This window comes from Chiloscyllium punctatum, chromosome 44, assembly GCF_047496795.1.
Source record: "Chiloscyllium punctatum isolate Juve2018m chromosome 44, sChiPun1.3, whole genome shotgun sequence".
Taxonomy (NCBI): domain Eukaryota; kingdom Metazoa; phylum Chordata; class Chondrichthyes; order Orectolobiformes; family Hemiscylliidae; genus Chiloscyllium; species Chiloscyllium punctatum.
Window position 1 is genome coordinate 6,145,622 of NC_092782.1, and position 25,218 is coordinate 6,170,839.

The following is a 25,218-nucleotide window of genomic DNA, read 5'->3' on the forward strand; positions in this document are numbered from 1 at the left end:
TCTCATAATTTTGTCAACCTCTATAAGGTTTCCCCTCAGCCTCCGACGCTCCAGGGAAAACAGCCCCAGCCTGTTCAGCCTCTCCCTGTAGGTCAGGTCCTCCAATCCTGGCAACATCCTTGTAAATCTTTTCTGAACCCTTTCAAGTTTCATACCATCTTTCCAATAGGAAGGAGACCCGAATTGCATGCAATATTCCAACAGTGGCCTAACCAATGTCCTGTATGGCCGCAACATGACATCCCAACTCCTGTACTCAATACTCTGACCCATAAATGAAAGCATACCAAACCGCCTTCTTCACTATCCTATCTACCTGCGACTCAACTTTCAAGGAGCTATGAACCTGCACTCCAAGGTCTCTTTGTTCAGCAACACTCCCTCGGACCTTACCATTATGTGTATAAGTCCTGCTAAGATTTGCTTTTGCAAAATGCAGCACCTCGCATTTATCTGAATGAATCTTTTTTAAAAAGCCATGCTGGGACAAATAACCACTTCTCTGTCGAGATTGTTATGAAGTCTTTCTAGAATGATCTCTCCCAGAAACTTCCCAACAAAACTCACACTAACTGGCTGAGGATTTTTAGATTTGACTTGTTTCTCTTTCAGAATGTTAAATTTGACTCAAGAACTTGTACTGACTCCTTAAATGCCCAAAGTAGGTAAATGCATACAGATGGAATTATCTACGTGAAGGTCAAAGTGACACAAGCTATTCTGACTGTGACGATGCATGACACTTCAAACAAATTTTGAACATTTTTCAGAAAGCAGTTACCAACACATTCTGATAATGATTCTAACAGCTTCAACAACCCTCTTCTGTCATTAATGGTCACTTGACTTCAAATACCACTGAAAACAATTTTACTATTGCTACCAATCTTCTCCTCTGACCCTTTGCCTGCTGCAATAACAGCTACAGTAGGGCTCATTAGCTGTACGAGTTCTCCTGGGTGGAATTTTATTTTAATCTGTAAAGTATTGAATCTGCTTTTACATTGCATTTGACCAACTAGGTGTTTCAACGTAATAATGTTTTGACATTGTTTGGAGGGCATGCATGGCATAAAACAGTAACAATTCCTGCTCCATATTTATGACAAAACATATTATTATAAAGTGAAAACATTTTTGCACTATATATCAGTGTCAGCAAAGTGCAAAGGCAGATTAATAAAAATAAAATTCTGTTGATGCTGGAAATCTGTTACAAACAGAGAATGCTGGATAAACTCAGCAGATCTGGCAGCATCTGTGGAGAGAGAAGCAGAGTTAACATTTCATGTCTGACTTGGATCTTTTCTGAAATTCAGAATATTCATTGAGAGAAAAAGAGTGCAGTTGCTGGAATCCAAGGTAGACAAGCAGGAGGCTGGAAGAACGCAGCAAGCCAGGCAGGAGCTGGAGAAGTCAATGTTTCGGGTGTAACCCTTCTTCAGGACTGGAGGTAAGGGGAGCTGCAGGTATGGTGAGGAGGAGGTAGTGCGTTGGGGAGGGTTTTGGGTGGGGAGAGGGGCCAGGTGGTGAGGTGGGGATAGGTGAACACAGGTAGAAGGTATGACCTGGTTGGTCAGTGGGAGGAATGAATCTGATTGGTAGCTGGAAGGAAGGGTCAGTCAAAGGAATGGAAGAGAACTGGATGGGGAGGGGCTGTGAAGGGTATCAAGGGATGGGAAGGAAGGTTATTTGAAATTGGAGAACTCAATGTTGAGTTGTCCAGGCTGTAGGCTGCCCAGGCAGACGATGAGGTGCTGTTCCTCCAAATTGTGGTCTGATTCATTATGGCAACAGAGGAGGCCAAGGATCTTCATGTTGGAAAGGGAGTGGGAAGGGGAATTAAAATGGGCAGTGACTGGGAGGTCAGGTCGGCCCCTTCAGGCCCAGCTGAGGTGCTTGGTCTTCTCTACATCAGTGAGACCAAACGTACACTTAGGACATGTTTCACCAAGCAACTGAGTTTCCAGTCCTCTGATCGACCCTTCCTTCCAACTACTGACTGGATTAATCCCTCCCATCGACCAACCAGATCATTCCCTCTACCTGTGTACACCTATCCATCCTTCACCACCCTCCTGCCCTACCCCCATGCCCTTATCTGCAGCTCCCCTTAAATCCACCCTCAGTTCTGAAGAAGGGTTACTTGACTTCTCCACCTCCTGACGCTGCCTGGCTTGCTGTGTTCGTCCAGCCTCCTGCTTGTCTAACATAGAATATTGATGGCACAGTTCTGAGGAAGTCAGTGGACTTGAAACGTTAACTCTATTTTTCACTCTCCACAGATGCAGCCAGACCAGATGTGTTTCTCCAGCATTTCCTGTGTTTTTTTAAAGATAGATAATGCATGTCCTCCTCACTGATCTGATGGAAAGTCTACACCTGATATACTGGCATTCTTCATTCTGCTCACTGCAAGATGAGAATGAAGTTGCACTTGCAGGAACAAGTTGTTCAGGTTTGTATTGAATTTATCTCTAGGCAGAGGGAGCACCAGTTAGCAGAGCTAGATGAACAGAATGGCCCTTTTGCACTTACACATGGACGTGCAGACATACAAGATAGGAGCAGGGCATCAGTCCCTTGAGTCTGCTCCACCACTTGACGCGATCATAGCTAAACTGCCTTCAATTGCCTTCAATTCTCCTCTCTCGTCCATCCCTATAAATTTGGACTTCTTTATCAATCTAACTCAGGTTTAAAAATATTCAATGACCCATTCTCCACTGCTCTCTTCAGAAGTTGATTTCGCAGTTATAGTCATAGATTCATAGAGGTGTACAGCTTGGAAACAGACCCCTCAGTCCATCTGGTCTATGCTGACCAAATATCTTAAAGGAAACTAGTTCCAGTTGCCAGCATTTGATCTATATCCCTCTAAACACTTCCTATTTGTATACCCATCCAGATGCCTTTACATAGGATCCCTACAGTGTGGGAACAGGTCAATGTGTCCAATGAGTCCACACTGACCTTTCAGAGAGTAATCCGCCCAGATCCATTTCCCTACCCTATTACTCTACATATATCCCTGACTAATTCACTTAACCTGCACAACTTTGAACACTATGGGGAATTTAGCTTGACCAATTCACGTAAGCTGCACATCTTTGGACTGTGGGAGGAAACTCATACAGACACGGGAAGAATGTGCAAACTCCACACAGTCGCCTGAGCCTGGAATTGAACCTGGGTTCTTGGCACTGTAAGTGCGACAGTGCTAACCACTGAGCCACCATGCCGCCTGAAATGTTGTAATTGTACCAGCCTCCACCACTTCCTCTGCAAGCTTGGCTTCTGTGTTCTTCCCACTGCCTGCTTGTCTACCTTAGATCTGCAGTTGTTTTTTGTCTTCACCGTTTAATCTGGCAGTTCATTCCATAAACACAACATTCTCTGCATGAAAATGTTGCCTGTTAGGTCCTTTTAAAATCTTTCCCCACTTGCCTTAAACCTATGCCATCTAGTTTTGGACTGCCCTACCCTGGGGAAAAGATCTTGACTATTCACCCTACCCTTGCCTCTCATGATTTTATAAACCCCTATTATATCATCATTCTGCCTCCAATGCTCCAGGAAAAACAGCCCCAGCCTATTCAGCCTCTCCTTGCAGCTCAAACTCTCCAACTCTGGCAACATCCTCGTAAATCATTTTTGAAACTTTTCAAGTTTAACAACATCCTTCCTATAGCAGGAAGACCAGAACTGAATGCAATATTCCAAAATTGACCTAACCAATGTCCTGTACAGCTGCAACATGACTTCCCAACTCCTATATTCAATGCACTGACTAATAAAATCAAGCGTACCAAATACATACTTCACTACCCTGTCTACCTGCAATTCCACTTTCAAGGAACTATGAACCTGCATTCTAAGGTCTCTTTGTTTAGCAACCTTTGTATAGGACCTACCCTGATTTGCCCCACCAAAATGCGGCATGTTACATTTATCTTAATAACCTTCTGAGAGAAAACTCTTCATTTCTATCTTAAATGGGAGATCCCTGATTTCTAAATTGTGTCCCCTAGCCCTAATCTCTCCTACAAGGGCAAACGTCCTTCTAGCGGTCACTCTGTGCACCCTTATTTGTTTCAATATGATCAACTCTCATTCTCAACTCCAGTGAATACAATACTGATCTGTCCAGCTATTCCTATAAGAGGGATTATTTCAGTAACCAGCAGAGTGAAACTTCTCTGAAATGTTTTTAATGCAGTTGTATACTTTCTTCAATAGTTAGACATTTCCATGTTCCAGTTAAATGATTGTCTTAGAAAAACTAGTCGAAGGCTCATTGTTACTAATTTGTTCTTTTTCACTCTCATTTGATGTATATATTTAAACTATCTGCTCCTGATTTCTTGTAAAGAAGGAGGTGGTCTCCAGCTTAGACATACCAGAGATTGCGTCCCAATTTCACAAGTCTTATTGCTGTAGCTGTAGCTGTAACCCATCATGTTTGACAGGTAGACAGAGGTGGGTTGTACTTTATGCATCCTGGTCCACAGAGGCAACTGAACATGTTAAAGTCCAAGTATCTTCTTTCAGTTCCTGTTTTGTGTGGCCTCTTTGACCTTTTAGGAGAGAGTCTAACACTGACAGAGTTCTTTGGAGAGGCAAGGTACCTTTTTAGATTGTTGGAGGGGCATATCGGAATAGGTAAGGTGTCCCTTGGGGCAGAAACTAATTACCCTGTAGGATTATTAACATTAATCATCACTGTGTGCAAGAAGATTATTAACTCATTGGAAAAGTAAAGTTGATTAATAGTTTCCAATAGAGATTGACAGCTCCAGTCTAACAAGATTGATATATTTCTTAGCCTTTGAATATTTGAAAAATGGTGAAGATATTGAATATTTTTCAGGCAAAGTTGTTCGGTTCTTGTTTAAGAAGTGAATCAAAGGTTCTTCGGGATAGGGGAGAATATGACATTGAGATCACAATCAGATCAGCCACTACATTATTAAATGACAGAGTAGACTAAAGAGATCAAAGGGATTACCTCTGCTTTTAACTCAGGTTCATATGTCCACAATATAATAAACAAATCTCTGTTTCTTATTTCACACTGTGTGCTGATATTTGTATAAGGGTTATCCTTACCAGCTGATTTCATAAGTTATCATATCACTGTCAGTTCGTCCAAAGCATGTTTGATAGCTTCAGCTGCTTATAGAGTCCTTGAATTGGAGCTTAGAATGCAAATGCTTGTTTTTGAAAAAGGTTATGTAGTTGAAGGATGTCAAATGTTGTTGATGTTTCTATGCATCATCCAGTTTTTTTTTGTAAATTGGGAGTTCGTCAGTAAACACTTATCGTTATTCTCTTCTATCACAGCGAGTTCCCCAGGTCTCCCAACATTGGCACGGATGTTGTAAGAGCAAATGGTGGTGGGTTGGGGTCATAGGTTGGCATCTATGGGCATTATGTTGGCCTAAGTTGGCACCAAGTTTCGAAAGGGCCATGGGAGTGGATGGAGGGAGATAATTTGGTGCGCAATGCCTGAGGATCCATGGGATAGGTGGAAGAAAATAGCTTGGCATGAGGAGCCATGAGGGATTGATGGCTGGCAAGTGTTTGCTATCAGTAGGGCATGGGGAGTGTGCATGGGAATCAATGGAGTGAGTGTAAGGCCTGGAGATGTTTCTTAAGCAGGGAGATAGTGCTGGGGCACTGAGACTGGCCTTTCAGATGGACAGAACCTACACCTGGCAGCTCTGGTGGCTGTCTCCCCAGATCCTTTTCAGTCGTAGCTGGCTGGGCTGGAATCCAGTTATCACTCATCACTAGACATTAAAGATCTTTCAGCAATCTTCAATTTCCAAAGTTGGTGCCAAATGTACTACAAATACAGTGCAGCCACATCAAAAGCTGCAGCAGGGTAAAAACCTAGCTTGAAGCATTCTCACAACCAGAGCCAAGCATTGATTTAATTACAAAGTTCCTGGAGTCCAATGGTTTTTGCACTGGCTGCAAACTTAAAAACACATCAGAGTGGTACGCATGTACCACAGTGTGTTTTAACAAAGAAGGGAAGGAAAAGGGATGAAATAAAGTCAATCAGTCAGGGTGGTTTGTTATGGTGAATGCACCTGTAGATTTAATATATGTCAATATTTATTACACCTCAAAATCATCAGTTCATAGCCAACTAATTTCATCTGATCATTGAACAGGCAACTTGTCAGGATGGGATGCTATTCTCTTTTATGCAAATAAAATCAGAGATTGGTTACAGGATAGAAGGAGGCCATTTAACTCCTTGCATATGTTCCAGTTGTCTGAAGAAACTATTGTCTCAGTTTTACTCCCCTGCCTTTTCTTTGGAGCTCTGTACATTGTACCTTTACTGACCTTTGCCCTCTGGAATGTCCCTTATGAACCCACGCTACAATCTCAAACAGCGTATTCCAGACTTGAGCTGCTCGCTGTGTGAAAAGGTTTCTCCTTATGTCTCAATGTCCCTTTGGTCAATTATCTTAGATTTGTGTGCTGGATCCTTTCCCCAACAGTTTCTTCCTATCTTGTCTGTCCAGGCCTTATGATCAGGATTACTTCCAGTGCCCCGTGAGGCTGGGAATAGGAAGATTGTGCAGTTAAATACATGGCTAAAGGGCTGGGGTGGGAGGGAAGGCTTCAGAAAAGTGGATCATTCAGATGTCTTCTGGGGCAGTTGGGACTTGTAGAAGAAGTTGTACTTCCACTCAAGGGGCACCAATATCTTGGCAGGTACTCAGGAGGATTTAAACTCATGTGGCAGGGGATCAGGAACCAGAGCAGTAGGGCAGCATTCAAAATAACCAAAGGAATCAAAGTCGAAGGCCAGTAAGACTAAGAGATGAACAGACAGGCAGAGGTTACTAAACATGACAGGACTGGCGGTCTGAAGTGTTTTTGTTTTAAAGTGAGGACTATGACAAGTAAGGTGGATCAACTTAGAGCTTGGATTAATGCATATAACAATGGTGTCAAGAGTGGAGTGCTGGAATAGCACAGCAGGTCAGGCAGCATTTGAGGAGCAGATGCTTCAAGCATACAGAGATTTGGTTGAGAGAGGGACGAACTGTCCTGAGATTTAAGTGTTTCAGGCAAGGTGGAGAGCGAAGTAAAAGAGGGGAGTTGCATTACTGATTAGAGAGAATGTCATAACTGTACTGAGGGAGAACAATCCTGAAAGGCTCATCCAGAACAGACACATGGATACAGCTCAGGAATAAGAGGATTGCAATCACTTTGATGGGATTGTACTACAGCTTTCCCAACAGCCAGCAGGTGATATGGACAGATTATGGAAAAATGTAAAAACAACAGGGTCATATTGGTAGGTGATTTTAATTTCCCTTTCATTCACTGGAATCCCTTACTATCAGGGACTTGGATCAGGGCGAATTTGTTAGGTGCATCCAGGACAATCTTTTGAAACAATATGTAAATAGTCCAAACTCAGGAAGGGGCCATACTAGACCTGATATTTGAGAATAAGCCTGGTTGGGTGATCAAAATTTCAGTGGGGGAGCATTTTGGGGGGAACAGTGATCATAATTCTGTAAGTTTTAAGCTATTTATGGATAAGGATAAGAGTAGTCCTTAGGAGAAAGTATTAAATTGGGGGAAGGCGAAAGACCACAATATTAGGCAGGAACTGGGGAATTTCAATTGGGGAGAGCTGTAGGAGAATAAATATACACCTGGCATGTAGGAATCTTTTAAAAGCCTGTTGATTACAATTCAGGATTAGCCTGATTCTTTGAGACTGATGGATAATGATGGCAATATTCAGGCACTCTAGACTACAGACTACAGAAATAGATAGCATTGTTAAAAAGTAAAAGAAGGCATACATAAGGTTTTAGAAACTGAAGATAGACAAAGCCCTTGAAGAATATGAAGATAGCAGGAAAGAACTCAAACAAGGAATTAGGAGGGCTAAAAGGGTAAATCTTTGGTAAACAAGATTAAGGAAAATCCTAAAGTGTGTTATATTTATATAAAGAATAAGAAAGTAGCTAGGGAAAGGATAGTCCACTCAAGGATAAAGGAGGAAATGTATGTATGGAACCAGAGGAAGTGAGTGAGGTTCTTGAAGCACATGGTGGATGGAAAGGTCCAGGAGGTTTATGTTGATATTCTAGAGTATGTCAATATAAAAAACGAAGAGGCGTTGGCTATTTTAAAAAAAAGCTTTAAGGTAGTAAAGTCCCCAGAACCAGATGGGATCTATTCCAGAATCTGAAGGGAGGCAGGTGAGGAAATTTCTGGGGCCTTGTATGAAATATTTGTATCCTCTTTACTCACAGGAGAGGTCCCAGAGGAGAGGAGAGTAGCCAACATTGTTCCTTTGGTTAAGAAAGGCAACAGGAATAATTCAGGATATTACAAGCTGGTGAGCCTTAGTTAGTAGTAGTGAAATTATTGGAGAAGATTCTTAGGTTTAGAATGTATTCATATTTGGAAAAATATGGACTTATTAGCAATAGGCAGCTTGGCTTTGTGTAGGGAAGATGTTGTCTCACAAATTTGATTGAGACTTTTCAGGAAGTGGCAAAGATGATTGATGAGGGCAGTGTGGGAGATATTGTCCACATGGAATTTAGCAAGGTCGTTGACAAGTTCCCTCATGGTAGGCTGATACAAAAGATGAAGTTACAAGGGATTCATGGTGAGTTACTAAGATAGGTATAGAACTGGCTTAATCATAGAAGTTGGAGGTGGAAGGTGTTAATCTGATTAGAGATCCATGACCAATAGCATTCTGCAGAGATCGATGCTGGGACCCTTATTGTTTGTAATGCATATAAATGATTCAGATGACAATATAGGTGACCTGATTAGTAAGCTTGCAGATGACACTAAGATTGTGCTGCGGGGTAGGAGTGGATAGTGAGGAGGATTGCCAGAGCATACAGCAGGATATCGACAAGCTGGAAACTTAGATGGAGAAATGGCAGATTGAGTTTAATCTAATCAAATGCGAGGTGATGCACTTTGGAAGATCTAATGGAAGAGGGAAGCATACAGTAAACAGCATCAACTTAGTAGCGTCAACATACAGTGGGATCTAGCCATACAGGTCCATAGTTCCCTGAGAGTGGCAACACACGAGGATAAGGTGATCAAGAAGGCATGTGGCTTGCTTGCTTTCATCAATCGGGGCATAGGATATAAAAATTGGCCAAGCAATATTGCAGCTGTATCGAACATTGTTAGGCCACATTTGGAATCTTATGTACAATTTTGGTCAGAAGCATGTGGAGACTTTGGCGAGGGTATAGAAACAGTTTACTGGGATGTTGTCTGCTTTGGAGCGTATTAGCTATGGGGAGATACCTGTTTTGTTTTCATGGTCGAAGGGTGAGAGGCGACCTGATAGAAGTTTACAAAATGATGTGAGGAATGGATAGGTTAGATTAGATTACTTACAGTGTGGAGACAGGCCCTTCGGCCCAACAAGTCCACACCGACCCTCCAAAGAGCAACCCACCCAGACATTCCCCTACATTTACCCCTTCACCTAACACTATGGGCAATTTAGCATGGCCAATTCACCTAACCTGCACATTTTTGGACTGTGGGAGGAAACCGGAGCACCCGGAGGAAATCCACGCAAACACGGGAGAATGTGCAAACTCCACACAGACAGTTGCCTGAAGCAGGAATTGAACCCAGGTCTCTGGCGCTGTGAGGCAGCAGTGCTAGCCACTGTGCCACTGTGCCGCCCATAGTTAGAGTCTTTATGCCAGGGTGGAAATGTCAATCACTAGACAACATAGATTTAAGGTAAAACTGGGTAGGTGTAAAAGAGATATGAGAAGTAAGTTTTTTTTTAAACACAGAGGATGGTCAGTTCCTGGAATATGCTGCCAGTGGAGGTGGTGGAGACGGATACAATAACAGTGTTTCAGAGGCATCTCGACAGATATTGGAATAGGCAGGGATTAGAGGGGTATGGACTACATAGAGGCCAAAACATGTTAGTTTCGAAAGGTGTCATGTGCTGGCACAGACTTGGTAGGCCAAAGGGCCTATTTCTGTGTTATACTGTTCCTTGTTCTGTACATCTATCAAATCTCCTGTCGATTTCCTCTCCTAAAACCATTCAAACACCTCCAATCCAGCCATGTCACATCCCTGGAACCATTTGGATCCATGCAACCTCTCAGATTTCCTCACACCCTTCCTAAAGTGTCGTTCCCCAAACTGGATGCAATACTCCAGTTAAAGCCAAACCAGTGTTTTTTTTTGCTGATTAAACACTAGATTCCTTTCATGTACTGTAAGCTCATATTGATGAAGCCCAAGATGCTGTAAACTATATGGAATACTCTCTTAACCTTTCCTGCCTTCAATAATTAACGTACATAAACACCCAGATAGCTTTGCTCTTGCACTCAATTAAACCATTTATTTTATATTGACTCTCCACATTCTACCCATCAAAATGAATCACTTCAGACTTCTCTGCAATTAAACTTCATCTATCACTTTTCCACCCATCCCACCAACCTGTCCACACCCTTTTAAAGTTCCATACTACTCTCCGCATAGTTTTCATTGTTTTCTGGTTTTGTATCATCTGCAAGCTGTTAAACCGTGTCAAGCACACCATGGTCTATGTCATTACCTATATCAGAAAAAGCATAGGTCCTAACAGAAATCATGAAGAACTCCATTGTAACTCTTCCCATACAAAAAAAACATTAATTACTAATCGGTTTCCTGTTGCTCAGCCATTTCTGTATCCATATTGTTACTGCATTCTTTAATTCATAGATTTAACTTTAGGATGACTGACCCCATTGCTTTGACTCCCCAGTCCAAACTTTATTCCCTTATGAGCAACTCTATCCATCTTACTGTCAACAATTTGCAATTAAGTCTCTCTGTTTCTGATCTTTTTGTCATGTTTAATCCTGAGAAAACTCATCCATGTTTTTGCTAAGATTGTCTATTTGCATCTCTGTTACTTTCTCAACTCTTCTGGTGTTGAAAGTCTCTTTAAAGCTTTAAAGCTCACTGTCTCGAGACATAATATTCCAATGCATTCCTACACTCCCATATTCTACTGTCCTGAAACTTGAGGCCATCAAAAACTTTGCTTTCATAATCACGTTCACCGGTCACTCCGATGTTCACTAACCCACAATGGATTCCATTCGAGCAACATCTTCATATTAAAATTCTCATTTTTGCTTTTAAGTCCCTCTGTGTTCTTGCTCTTCTTGTTCTCTATCATTTTCATCAGTCCCACAACTCTGAGATATTTGTGCTCTTATACCTCTGACTTCTCAAACATCTCTAATTTGAATTACTCCATGATTGGTGGTCATGCCTTCAGGTGACTCAGCCTTCAGCTTTGCAATAAACCCTGTCCTTCTGTCCAAATGCCATCATTTTCTTCCTTTCAGACGTTCTCTAAAACTTCTTTGACCAAGCTTTTGGTCAAGGGGAGATCTAATTGAAACTTACAAGATAATACATAGCTTGGAGAGGGTGGACGCTAAGAAATTGTTTCCATTAGGTGAGGAGACTAGGACCCATGGACACAGCTTTAGAATTAGAGGGGGTAAATTCAGAACAGAAATGCAGAGACATTTCTTCAGCCAGAGAGTGGTGGGCCTGTGGAATTCATTGCCGCAGAGTGCAGTGGAGGCCGGGACGCTAAATGTCTTCAAGGCAGAGATGTCACAAGGAATTAAGGGCTATGGGGAGAATGCGGGTAAGTGGAGTTGAAATGCCCATCAGCCATGACTGAATGGCGGAGTAGACTCGATGGGCCGAATGGCCCTATTTCCACTCCTATGTCTTATGGTCTTATGGTCATCTGACCATGATGTCATGACCATGAGGCCAAGAAAAACTTTGCTTTCACAATCACACTCACCTGTCACCCCAATGCTCATTAAACCCACACTGGATTGCAGTCAAGCAACATCTTAATACTAAAATTCTCATTTTTGCTTTCAAGTCCCTCAGTGTTCTTGCCACTCCTTACCTCTACGTCAGTCCCACAATTCTGAGATATGTGACCGTGATGTGAGTTAATATCACACTTCTTTTCGAATACTCCTGTGAAGCGCCTTGGGATATTTTTAAACATTAAAAGTCCTACATAAACACAGGTTGTTATTGTTAATGCTGATTATGTTATCTTACAATTTCATTTCGAACACATCCAAATTATACTACCTGAAACTCAATGCTGCAATTCTTGCTGCTCCTCTTTCAGGTTTTAACACTGAATCCTTTACCCAGGCATTTCATTCCTATTTTTATTGGATGTGGGCAGTGAAATGTCGGAGTACAGAGACTTCCATTAGCTCGTCATTAAACAAATATATTTGCTTTGTCAATCTGTTTTATTATTCTTAAAGAGCTCTTTAATTTGTCACTGACAACTTGCCTTTGACAAATCAATGCCTGGTTTAATTTATTGATCCTTGCCTTTCTATGTAATCTTTAGTTTTATCCCATAATGTGGTCTCTTGAAACATGCCAAATATCACTGTTGGAGTGACTGCCTTATAGTTCCCAGATTCTGGCAGTCATTGTAAGGGGAGGGGTGGAAGGTCTGATAGGTGACTGGAAGGTGCTTGAGGGCACAAGGGAAAGTTATCCTGCTCCCGGCCTGCAAACAATTATACAAATACACATTACTTCATCCTCAAGCTGTCTTCACTGTCCTTCAGCTGCCATGGTTTACTGAGCCCTGGGAAATCTAGCTGCCTTTTAAACTTGTAAAACAGGTTTGATTAGAGACTGCCAACCTCATTAAAATACTTAAACTGCCTACCCACCTCCTGCCTGTATCTGCTCCTACTTCTATTATATCCAGAGATGGGAGGCCAATGGTAAGTTGGGGTTTAGATTTAACAGTTTGAAATGTTAACCTCTGACTGGATCCCAACCCATCTCATAATAATGGTGACAATATCCAACTCAAGTTTCTAAAACTTTACTTTAAAAACATGGTTCTAAAAAGTCATCTTACACCATAAATGAATAAACTAATCTGTTAAATTGCCTTTGTGTCCTTTAATACATGAATATCTTCAGTTTAAACTTCAATTTATATGTTTTTTACCTTAATGCTTTTGGGGGGAGTAGCTTTCTGCCATTTTGGTGTATTTTGATCAGACAGCAGTTGTAGAATTTCCCAGCATGTACTCTGAACATTATTCTGCTTTGAAGATTTGAGGTGTGTGAGTCTTTAATATGTGATTATTTAGGAATTTTAATTATTTTTGTTGTTTGCATCCAATAAAAGCATCTTTCTGAGTTAGTAATGGATCTCTGTGGAAATTCAGCCTCTAACTCTTGGCACATAGTTGCATTTCATACATAGTATTAATCTTTGTTATCAAAACTGGTTGGTCAAGTTTGTTTTCCCAATCTCCAATTGGGTTATCGAAGCTTGGTGCACCAGCAAGGAACCTTAAACCGAGATCAGAGAAAAGGTTTCTGTGAGTAATGTTGGCCCTGGCATGTCACCACAATCAATTAACTCGCAGCCAATGAAAATACTCTGTGGATTTCCCACACCAATTTTAGAAAATTATGTGCAATCAGGAAAAAGACACACAGGCAGCAAAATATAATTAGTTTTGGAGGCTGGTTCTGCAAGTTGGCTGCTTGAGTACAAAACTGTGGAAAACTTGACTGCCTTGCGTGAGAGAGATATCTGCGATTTGAAAGATTTGAAGGCAACGCCTAATTTAATCCAGTTACATATGCATCAAATATTGCCTGAAATTTGGACAACAATGGTATGGTATTCAAATGTATATTTGCATTTTTTTTGCATTTGTGTCCAATGTTGGTTATTATGCAAAACCTTTTTAGTTTGACTCAAATAATTTTCTCCAAAATCAGAAGAATACAATGAAAGGCAGAAAGGGGCAAGGGGCACTGCAGATCCTGCATCTTTTCCTGTACAGGTATATGTAGGGTGCCCCTCTGTGTTAAAAAGCACCGTAGCATTGGATTTGATATACCTCCCTTAGAAGCAGTATTGAGCAATATTTGCAAGCTAATCCGAAATGGTGAGGTACGAGAGAGCTTTAACAGCTGAGACAGAGAGTGACTTGATGTCTTGGGAGGCTGCAACACGCATCTGCTTGTAATTCAAGACAAAATATGTCCCATTTGCGAATTACAGGATTAAGCTATTGAATTGTAATGACCGCTTTCATTTGAACAAGTTGAGCCACGCTGTAATTATCTGTCAAAGTGAAGAAGCCTCAAAAGTAGGAATTAAAAATGATAAGCTATGGGTTTTTTCTGAATATTTGTTTTCATAAACTTCCGTTGGCTCCAACTGGCAGAATTTAGTGCTGGGATTTTGACTGACATCCTCTGGCACGGATCTACAATGTTGAATTATAAAGCTTGCCTCTGCTCAATCCAGAGTCTTAAACCATGCAACTGAATAGAGAGGTTTCTTTTAAAGCTGTGTGTATAATTCAATAGTGAGGGAATAGTTTACTCAATATTGACGATGAAAATGTGTGAAGCACCAATATCTGGTTTAAAATTACGGATTTCATGTATTCTGTCTGTGACCCAAGGTTTCTAATACCTTGTCCTTCTATCAGAAACACTGCTTCATCCATCAGCCTTCACAGATCAGGCCTGGCAATTAAAATCTCCTTTTGCCTCATGTTGCAGATGGTCAGGCTGTTTGCCATTCCTTAACAAGCAGCAACATATGCACCTTTAAAGTGAAAGCACTCACAAGCTAATGCTTGTTATCCTCCACTTTGAAATCTCAAATTCTGATGTGATTTATTAAGACTTTTAAGAAGATTCTGACATCTGAGTATCATAGCCTTCCTTACGGAGCACCTTCAACTATACTTCTTCTCATTGAGGCTTTTTTTTTCTCATTGAAAAGTTAGTTTAACAGTGCTTTCTCTCCTCCTGTATATGTTAAATTTGGGAATTGGTTGGCACAGTTGGCTGGATGGAGTAGAGTGACCCTGACAGTGTAAGTTCAATTCCCACACTGGCTGAAGTTACCATGAAGATCCTCCCCCTCTCAATGTCACTCCTTGCCTGAGGCATGGTAACCATCAAGTCAAACTCACCACCGGTTGTCTCTCTCCCTTTCTCTGATGTGTAGCAGTTTCAGGGCAATCCCCAGTTTTAAAAGGAAAGACCGAAAAACTGGTCAACCTGGCATCTGTACAGGCAGGATTTCCCAGCACGGTTGCCAGAGTAAGGACACACCTTCTTCTGGGGACGAAGCTCCTTGGATGCTGCCTGAACTGCTGTGCTCTTCCAGCACCACTAATCCAGAATCCTCAGAGGTATGAGACAACTCAATCAACAAAGTGGCACCCACCAGACATCATATTAAGGGACAGGCATAGAAATGGTAATGAATTCCAAAACGGTGAACAATAGAGCCTATCTAGTTAATGGGATAGCGATTTACTCTATTCTGAAAACAGTTTGGGATGCTCCATGAAGTTCTCAAACTTCAGTTAAGTAAATTTGCGATGGTAACGACCTTTTTGATTCCACAAATGATGAGATTAGACCGGCCCCAGCAATCATTGGAGATGCTTTGTGAAATGGAATGACCTGAGAGGCAGAGCCGGTCGGCCTTTTGGAATCACAAGGATAAAGGGGGCAGCAGGGCCAGCTATTGGTGCTCTTCTCCTTTCTCACTCTCCTTACTCTGAGCTCGCTGCGTCTCTAGACACCAACCCTTTGGGGCTGAAGACATAGGCCCTCTCTGCGACCTCGGACTTCAGAAGCTTGCAACAACACCCGAGGCAGAGATGGAGGCCGACCGGACAAGCAACAAGTCCCTCTGAGACAGTAAGAGCCCTTTCTAGGCCCAGGAGGCTCGTGCTCTGGAATCGTTGTTAGCCGTCGGGGGAGGGTGGTTGTGTAATTCTTGCCCTGTAAATTGTGTAAGGTTAAAAATTTACATTGTGTCTGCTCCAGTTTTCTTATATTTTATATCATATTATCGAGTATAAGTTTCATCACAGTATTGTAGTGAGTTCAGTTCAGTGCTCTCTCTCCAGTAGAATTGCCCTACTGTGGCATTCCAGGTCTTTGAAGTTTCGGAGCCTACTGGAGTAAGACCACCACAGTAATTGGTGAACCCCAGACACCGGCCTGAGTGTGGAGTAAAGGAAAGAGGTCCCTCCACAAATGAAACAGTGGGACTATGGTGAATTTATCTTTGTTGAATATGGTGCCTTTCTTCCTCCAGTCTATATGCTGTTCCTTCTCTCCCTTGTGACACTTCAACACTTGCAATATCTCCAATTCACTTGCCGCATTCATTAAGTTTTATTCTACACCTTTCAGTTACAAAACCTTTTCTGCTCCGTACTTGGTTGTAATTGTAAGTCAATGGTGCAGCAGGATCAAATGGGTGACTTGGTGAATAATAGAGTTGACAATCTATGTTCTCAATCAACAAAATTTTAAGAAAACTAAAGCAAGTGAGGGAGAAGGAAAAATGGGTGAATTAGAGCAAATTCAGGTTCAGAAAGAGGAATAAAGAGCGATATCACAAGGGACAAATAAGGACAGACAAAAATATCTATGTGTCTCAAATATATGTGTTAAAGATTCTGACAACAATTAACTAACTCTACAAATCTGTTCCTATAGTTTCAATTGTTCCTTTTCTGAATTGTAAAGTTTGGTTGGCAGTGCAGGGATATCTTTTAGGTTATTTGGCATTGCAGTAAATGAAATTTCCTCTTTAATAAAATGAACTTATGAAGTTACGAAACAGCTTTAACTTTCTGTGGGGAGTTTCAATGGGAATTAATGGACAAATAGAATTACAGAGATTAAGGCAAGACTTTTTTTTAATGAAGCTAATGGCAGGGCAAAGAGTTCACCAATGTGTCAATTTCACAATTCAAAGCCAATGGATTATTTTATTCATACCACAAGTTGTTGGATCATTTTCATATTATGAAATTAAACTCATGACTTTGCGAGCACATTCTTGTTGGATATTTCTCACTGCAATGTCCTTTCCTTGCCTCTTTCCTGAAACAGCTTCTGGTGCTGTTTCCCTTTGGCTGTGAGCCAAGCTTATTCACCTTGACTTTCTGGAGAGCTAGATATTTTTAAAGGTAACTGACTGTCCAATTCACTTTTAGATTTTAATGTTTTGCATTTGTTTTAACCAGAGTAAATCCAAGGTGTTACTAATTGCTACAAATTGCAGGAATGCCTTAGAAATCCTGAAATAACATCACCAGTTCCTCATTCAAACAGACTTGTACAATTCGTCACTAATTTACCTGTGCTGACATAGAACGTAGAACAATACAGTGCAGAATAGGCCCTTCAGCCCTCGATGTTGCGCCAACCTAATAATTTCATTGTATCTAGAATACATTGATTGAGGTGTCACTGTTCTATGTCCTGGATATTATAATGTTTATCTTTCTCTGCTATGTGCTTCACCGAACTTTTAAGATGGAAACTTGCTTAAATGTTGTGAAGAGATTTTTGCTGTGATACAGACATCTAGCAATATTGTAATAATGCGCACCAAGGGGAAATGAGGCAGTGTTACTATGTTGTAATGCCCTAACTTAAATAAAGTACTAGATGCATGTTGGATTGCTGGTGTGGTAAATAATGAGGCCAATTCCCCTCACTATGGTTGTTGGGCTCTTAACTGTATCGGTTCCATTTCATGTAACTCGACTCTCATCCTTTCCCCCTCATTCCCAAAACCATAATAATGTTCTCCTTATCCTCCACTAGTCCATGTATTGAACTGATCATCCTATGCCATTTCTGCTATGTCCAGCATGAGGTGATCACTAACCATAACTTCTGTTTCCCAACCATCCTCAAACTCCAGCCCCTCACTATTCCTTTCAGTAACTTGAAGAGGTTATTACCTCTGCCATATCATGTTTTACTCCTCCGTTAACACGAATGGTTCCTCATCCTCCCACCTTCCCTACATTTGCAGTAGCTCAATCACCTGCTCTTTTGTCTCTTCTCTCCTATAGTGATCTATAAACCCTTTGAAGTGAAGACTTACTTGCACTTCAAATTTGAGAACTGTATTTGCCGGTCGTGTAGGAACATAGAAAATAGGGGCAGGAGTAGACCATTCGGCCCTTCGAGCCTGCACCACCATTCAATCTAATCATGGCTGGTCATGCAATCTCCATGACCCATTCCTGCTTTCTCTACAATACCCTTTGATCCATTTAGCCGCAAGGGCCACCTCCAGCTTTGTCATGAATATATCCAATGAACTGGCCCCAACAGCTTCACAACTCTCTGAGTGAAGACATTCTTCCTCATCTCAGTCCTGAATGGCTGACTCCTTATTCTTCGACTGTGACCCCAAGTTCTGGGCTTCCCCAACATCAGGAACATTCTTCCCGCGTCTAACCTGTCCAGTCCCATCAGTCACGGTGTGGTCTCCTCTACATTGGAGAACAGAAATATCAACTCAGGAATGAATTTTTGGAACATGACTGTCAAAGTTTGCAGATATGATCCTGAACCTCCTGTTATTTGTTGCCTTATTTTTTGCCACCCTGGTCCCATACTGTGCAGTACTGCAGCATAAAGCTTAACAGAAACGTCAGAAATAGCATCTCTATTTTAACTGGACACTTCATTTCATTGACTTTAAGAAGTTTTAGCACCTATTTCCTTTGTGGTTGCTGATATGACGTTCCTCCATTCCACATGTTTAAAACCAACTCTAACTCTTCCCAGTTCTAAAGGTAGGTCATATTCCTGAAATCTTGGGTAGACATTTCCCAGCACTATGGAGATGGGCTAAAAAATGGGAACAGAAGATCTGTGTAAACATTCATACTTTTGGTCCTTCCTTGCCTCAGTGTGATTATGCCAATGCTGGGTTCAAAGCGAGTGTGCAAAATTCCATTGCAGGGAACAGGGACTATAGGTCACATGGACATGGGGCTGCCAAGGTCGTCTGATAGTGAACTGTAAGGTTACAGCCTGATGACAGTGGACACCTCCTACAAGTCCTCTCCCCAAGAATCTGCTACAATCATTGATCCACAGCCCTGACTGTGGATCCATTCTGTTTTGGGGCCCCACTCTTGCTGCTTCTGTTACAATGTTCCATGTGGAAGAAGGACTTACACCATATAGAGCCTTTCAAAATTATAAGCAGGCTGGACAGAGCAGGCAGTGTGAAGCTGTTTCAGCTTGTAAAAGGAACAAGACCAAGAGGGCAAAGTTTTCAAGCCATGTGCAATCAAAACAAGGTTGATGAGAGGAAATCAAACTTTCTCACTTAGGGTATGGAATGCACTGCCTGGAAATGGTGGAGGCAGGTTTAATTGAGGCATTCAAAAGGTATTGCATGGTCCCTTAGATGGACACGCCTGCAGGGGTATTGGCAAAAGACAGAATGTTGGTTCTAATGATAGACCTGGTGCAGATATGATGGGTTGAATGGCCTTCATCTGCATTGTAACAATTCTGTGATAATCCAAGGTGCTCTCTAGTTTATTACGTACTTTTCAAGTGCGGATACTGCTGTAATCTGGCAAAAATAGCAACCAACATGCATGTGGCAAGGCCTCACACAGATATTTGAAAATATATCAGTGTTCTTCACCATGAAGCACAATCATGCTCTCATGTCTGCCTCAAGAGAACCACATCTCCTGGTGGGACTGACGGTCTGATCTGGCTCTGGGCCTTCCCTTTGGAACTAACAGTTCCCTGGTTCATTTGGTATCTTTAATTGGACAATGCTCCCAGTCCTGGCTTTTTAACTGACTGCTTCCTGGAAGATCTCAATGCCATTAGGCAGCTCTCACCGTCAGGATTATGATTAATATTTATTGCTGATGGCAAAAACAAATATTAAAAGAAAGGAAGATTTGACCGTTCAACTCTATTTCTCTCTTCACAGACTGACTGAACATTTCTAGGATTTTCTCTCGTAATTTCAGATTTGCAGCCAATCCAGCATTTTGCTTTTGTTTAGGCAATTTCCATAGTTGCCTTGTCCAATATTTAATACTCAATGAATACCTAGGGACAGGGTTATATAGTCATTTATTTCAAGACTGATGACCTTATTGTGCAACATATTGGTTGCCAAGATGGTGATGTCACGGTATTGTCACAGGGATGGTAATCCATCAGGCCAGGCTAATACCCTGGGCATAAATTCAAATCTCTCTATGACAACTGGTAGGCTTCCAAAATTCTCTGAATAATAATAGAACAGGAACCTGGTCTTGGGGTATGGTTACCATCAATGTATGATCATTTGCCACAAACCTAAAATCTTCCACAGATATAAATGTTCTGTACTTACCTGATTTGTCCCATAGGTGGCACCAGATCCACAGCTAAATGGATGACTCTCATCTGTTCTCGAGAATAACCAAGTTTGGGCGGCAAATGTTGGCCTTGCACATCCTATGAAAGGGATAAAAATCTTCACTGGCTGTAAAGGACTTTGAGAAATCCTAAGATCATGAAAGGTGCATTGTTCCATTTGATTATGTGAGGCTGTTTACCATTAATGTTATCAATGATTGATTACTTAAGACTGGGTGTGGACTCAGAGAAAAGTAAGCCAATTGTAGAAGTTGCTGGAAGCTGACATTTTAAAGCACTATAAGTAACATTTCTCAACCCATAGAAACAAGTTTGTCATCCTTGCATGTCTCTGAGAATTAAAATGTACAACAAAGGCATTATTTAAATGCACACCTGATTTCAACCATGCTGCATCACAGCAGAGAATTTCAACAGTGGAGGAAAACAGGCGATGCAACCTTTCCCTGTCCCCAAACCCCCACCCTTATAAGCCTGAATTTCCTCTCTATTAATCTCAACAAGTTATTAATGGCATACCATTTACTTATGTTCTTTTCAATATTGAACATTTTGATGTTTATTTTTACCTGTACCTTGGCCAAAAGTTCAAACATCGATAACATAGTAACAATTTTTTTGTATCTTTTGAATTTGTTTTATTGTTAAGAGGGAACAAGTCAGACCACAGTTGTATCCCTGTTCCTGTTTATGATTTCTTTTTTGCAGTTTTAGAGAGCATTAAAGTTGATTTCTTTTTTGTAAGTTTAATTTGTGTGTCTATTTGTTTTGTTGCAGCTTTGAAAATGCACGTCAAACCAGCTTTGTGATAAGGCTGACCAAAATGGCTTAATAGGTACCAAGTTGATATTGTTGACTCGACTGTAATGCTTTCTGTGACTTGAAAATACATTTCCTGAGTTTGAGTTAGTAATAGGAAAACAATTATCCTGTAATTTACTTATTCAGAGATTCACCATTAAGAATTGTACCAGAGACTGAACCTTTAATGCTGAGTAGATGTTTTCACCAAAGACATTCCTTATAAAATAGGTACAGGATTAATGTTGCAGATATAAATGTTTTCAGGCAGTGCATCACTGTCAATTAGATGTGATATGGATTAGATTGAGCATTTATGTTTATTGTTGTCCTCTTTCACATTATTATGGAAAAGAACCATAATAATGTTAACAACAAAGGCATTATTTAAATGCACACCTGACTTCAACCATGCTGCATCACAGCAGAGAATTTCAACAGTGGAGGAAAACAGGCGATGCAACCTTTCCCTGTCAATGTTAAAATCAATCTCTCAATGTTAAAACCAATGATCTATGCTATCGGCAGTTCACACAGCACTTACTACCATAAGCGTCAGTGTTCATACTTGTTTGAGTAATCACATTTAGGTGGTAATAATGAGATCTGAGCATTTCTATCATATGAATCACTCATGTTTTCCTCTTGTAATTTATGGCACCTTTGATTTCATTATAGAATTACAGCACATTCTGGTATTCAGTAGTAACTGAGAAACTGTCACATGTTCATTAATTCATGCTTCTCTAAAGGAGATGATGGTTTGATCTGGAAACTGGCTCATGAAGGAGTGATGCTTGAACCAGAAGGCACAGCCAATATTAGGCCTCAGGCCTCACTTAAATGATATCATTGAGCTTAGGATGCATCAGGGTGTCCCGAATCAACTCATCAATGAATTGCCATTGAATTTGGCAGCCACACACCCAGCATTAGGAAGAGTAGTTTGTTGGGGATCGGTGGAGGATTGTGTGTGGGAAGTGGCTGAACAGGAACTGGCTCTAGCCCTCAGCCACTGCAGTGCAGCCAGAAGGATCACCAGGCTTGATATTCAACTAAAATGTTTTGCAAAGCTTACTTTGTAATGGGAGCTTCCAGCAACATCTTGAAGGCCCTCTGCTCAGATAACATATATAAAGCAAGTTTTCCTGAACACCCAGTCTGGGGTGAGTAATTTTGGAAGACAACAGCTCATTTGCACAACTCTTTCCATTCTTAACAAAATAACAGGCAATAAAAAGCAGCGGATAAGTACCTACACACTTGTTGCTGGAAAAGATGCTTCTGCTACTATTTCATGCCTATAGAGCATTTATAGCATTGCCCGATTTCTACGCCGATTCACTGTTTGAAGTCCAAGGTTAAATGAACAATAACAAATCTGCAGCCCATTTTGCATTCGTCCTGATTACTCCTCACTGGGAATTTAAAGTCCAGGAAATATAAAGTAGGCTGCTAACACGCATCTTATACAATCACACAAAATCCACAATATGTCTTTTACCCAGAATCATATTTCTGAATAGAATGCCATTTTAAAACAATGAAATGAGTGGATAATTAAATTAAAAGAGTGACGGTCACGTTTCCCAAGACATAAGCTGCAAATAGCTGGAAAGATTGGGACATATACGAAGGAGGAATCTGTGAAGAGTTAAATGAACCAAAACAATGTAAACTCACCAGATAATAAACAGAAAAGATATAAGGGAAAATTAATTCTTAGAGGATTAATACTTCACATGGGCTTAAAAACGATACGGTCACTTATTTTACTATTGCAGTCATGTTCTCATTTGACTTGTATAACTGTACGATGTTGACTTGTTGTCAAACATTTTTTGTTTTACTTTTATCTGGACAATCGCAAGAATGCCAAATTTCAAACAAAACTATCTTCTCAGTACTTACATCCCAACTTGGTTGCTTCATGTTTACAGCAGATTGTTGACTTTGCCCAACTTGCGGACTTTTCCACTGATGTGTCTCCTGAGGTATCTGTGCTGCTTGGTGGGAGAGCCAGAGGAAGTTGGACCCGCGAGCTCACCCTGCTATCTGATAACTGCAGTTGATGACATGAAGAATGAGTTGCCCTAACGAATGTTTCCAATCTTTTATCTTTCCTCGTCTGAAAGCAGCAACGATTCAAAGGCCTCTCCGCATCAAGCAGAACCTAGTTTAAATATTCCCACATGTTTGCTTTTATCCTATCACATTCCAACTGTTATACAATTCTATCAATTTTTTTTTGTTTTGCAATTTGTAAAGTCATATATTTGTGGAGATTTCTACAAAGTAAATTGAACTTGTGAAAAAGTGAGAACTTCCTTTTTTGCAAAATGCAGTAATTTTCATGATTGTTTCTAAGGCTATAGTCACATATAACTTTGACGATTGAAATCTTTCTAACTAAAAATAGTCTGAAATCTGGTTGTAAATATTTTCATTGAGTTTGGCTGTATCAGTGAGAATTACATGTTTGATTCCCAGAAATCTCTTGAATTTATGTGTGTTGCAGTAAGTATAGTAATGTTGTTGTGAACAGGAGAGATTAAAGTGTACTCTTAGTTAGGTTTCATTGTTGCAATGTTAATTCCTTGAAGCTAGATGGCATGGTGTGAGATTAATAAGATACATATAACATTTCATTGATACACATAAAATTACATTTTTTTTTGCTCTTGGACCTTGAAAGGGCTGCTGCATCTTTCATGTGTTTGGCAAGTCTGTTCAATATTTACTTTTAAAATCAAAAAGGTATGATTTCTCCAAAGGGCTGGAATAATCCAAGAGTTTAATTTGCACCTTGTTCTTCCAATGTGGTAAGACATGACATTTAAACCAATTGGTCATTCCATTTTGGCCTGTGTTTGCCCTGATTTGTCAGACAGTCTCGGGTTAAGAGGTGTTCAGGGAATATACAGCAGAGCACCAGCGTCATATTCCCTCCCCAATGGCATTGTGGGTCAACCCACAGCAAGTGGACTCCAATGGTTCAAGAAGGCAGCTTACCATCACCACCTCCAGGCTAATAGGGAAGGGGAATAAATACTGGCCCAGCCAGCGATGCCCAGGTCACCTGACGAAGGAGCAATGCTCCAAATGTTTGTGATTTCTAATAAACCTTTTGGACTATAACCTGGTGTTGTATGACTTTTAACCTTGTCCAACCCAGTGCAACACCAGCTCCTCTACATCACAGACGACAGGGATGCTTCACAAATCACTGCCAAATTCTGATTATCTTCTACCTATCCATGATGACGCCTTGAAAAATGGAGATAACTATCTACCTTGGAAGCACAATCTCTAGAAGTATTTGCAAGGATTGTAATCTGGCAAATAAATTATTGCCCCAGTGTAAGCTCAGTATTCGCTCATTTACCTCAGTGACCAGTTGGGATAAACATCTGACAACAAGACTTGCTGTGAATAAATCTGTGGTAATACATCCCCTTCCTGAGAAGTAGACTGTGTAGACCAGACGTATTGAGTAGTTGGACAGGTACAGTCAGATCATTTATGGGCATCAAATGGGAGGGTAAAGTCATCATTGAGGTACATGGAAGAGAAGAAATGCCTGGAATTGAAGCACCCAGTTCAAATGGAGTGGACATGATGTGTGTGGAACAAAGAACAGTATAGAACAGGAACAGGCCCTTTGGCCTACCAAACCTGTGCCAACACATGACACCTTTCTAAACTACAAGCGTATCCATGCAAAATAATGTGGATGCTGGAAATCTGAAACAAACACAGAAACGTTTGGAGAAACTCAGCAGGTCTGGCAGCATCTGTGGAGAGAGAAATAAAGTTAAGGTTTTGAGTGTGGCGTGACTCTCTTCTTCAGAACTGAAGGACGTACGACTGACAGTAAAAGTCCGAGGACAGCCATGTGTTCATGACTTAAACTTGGACACTGTCTGTGACTTGGGTTGAAATTAAGGTTTAAGGGCATGAGAAAGATGAATCTCCGGAAAGGTGAAGTAACAGTAAAGTGGAGGAGGAAATTGCAAAATGAAGCAAACTTTCTGGGGAGCAGTCTGATAGTGGTGTCACTGTGGGCTA

At 40.9% G+C, this 25,218-nt stretch overlaps 1 long non-coding RNA gene across 1 annotated transcript in view; it reads right to left on the minus strand.

Annotated features, from left to right (window-relative positions):
* LOC140466684 (uncharacterized) overlaps positions 1-23,165 on the minus strand; it is a 60,539-nt gene extending 37,374 nt beyond the window's left edge. The window contains exons 1-2 of the long non-coding RNA XR_011955258.1: positions 23,062-23,165; positions 20,324-20,427 (exon numbers count right to left, since the gene is read on the minus strand). This is a non-coding gene — a long non-coding RNA (uncharacterized lncRNA). The remainder of the gene's footprint in view (positions 1-20,323; positions 20,428-23,061) is intronic.
* Between the last annotated feature and the right edge of the window lie 2,053 nt (positions 23,166-25,218).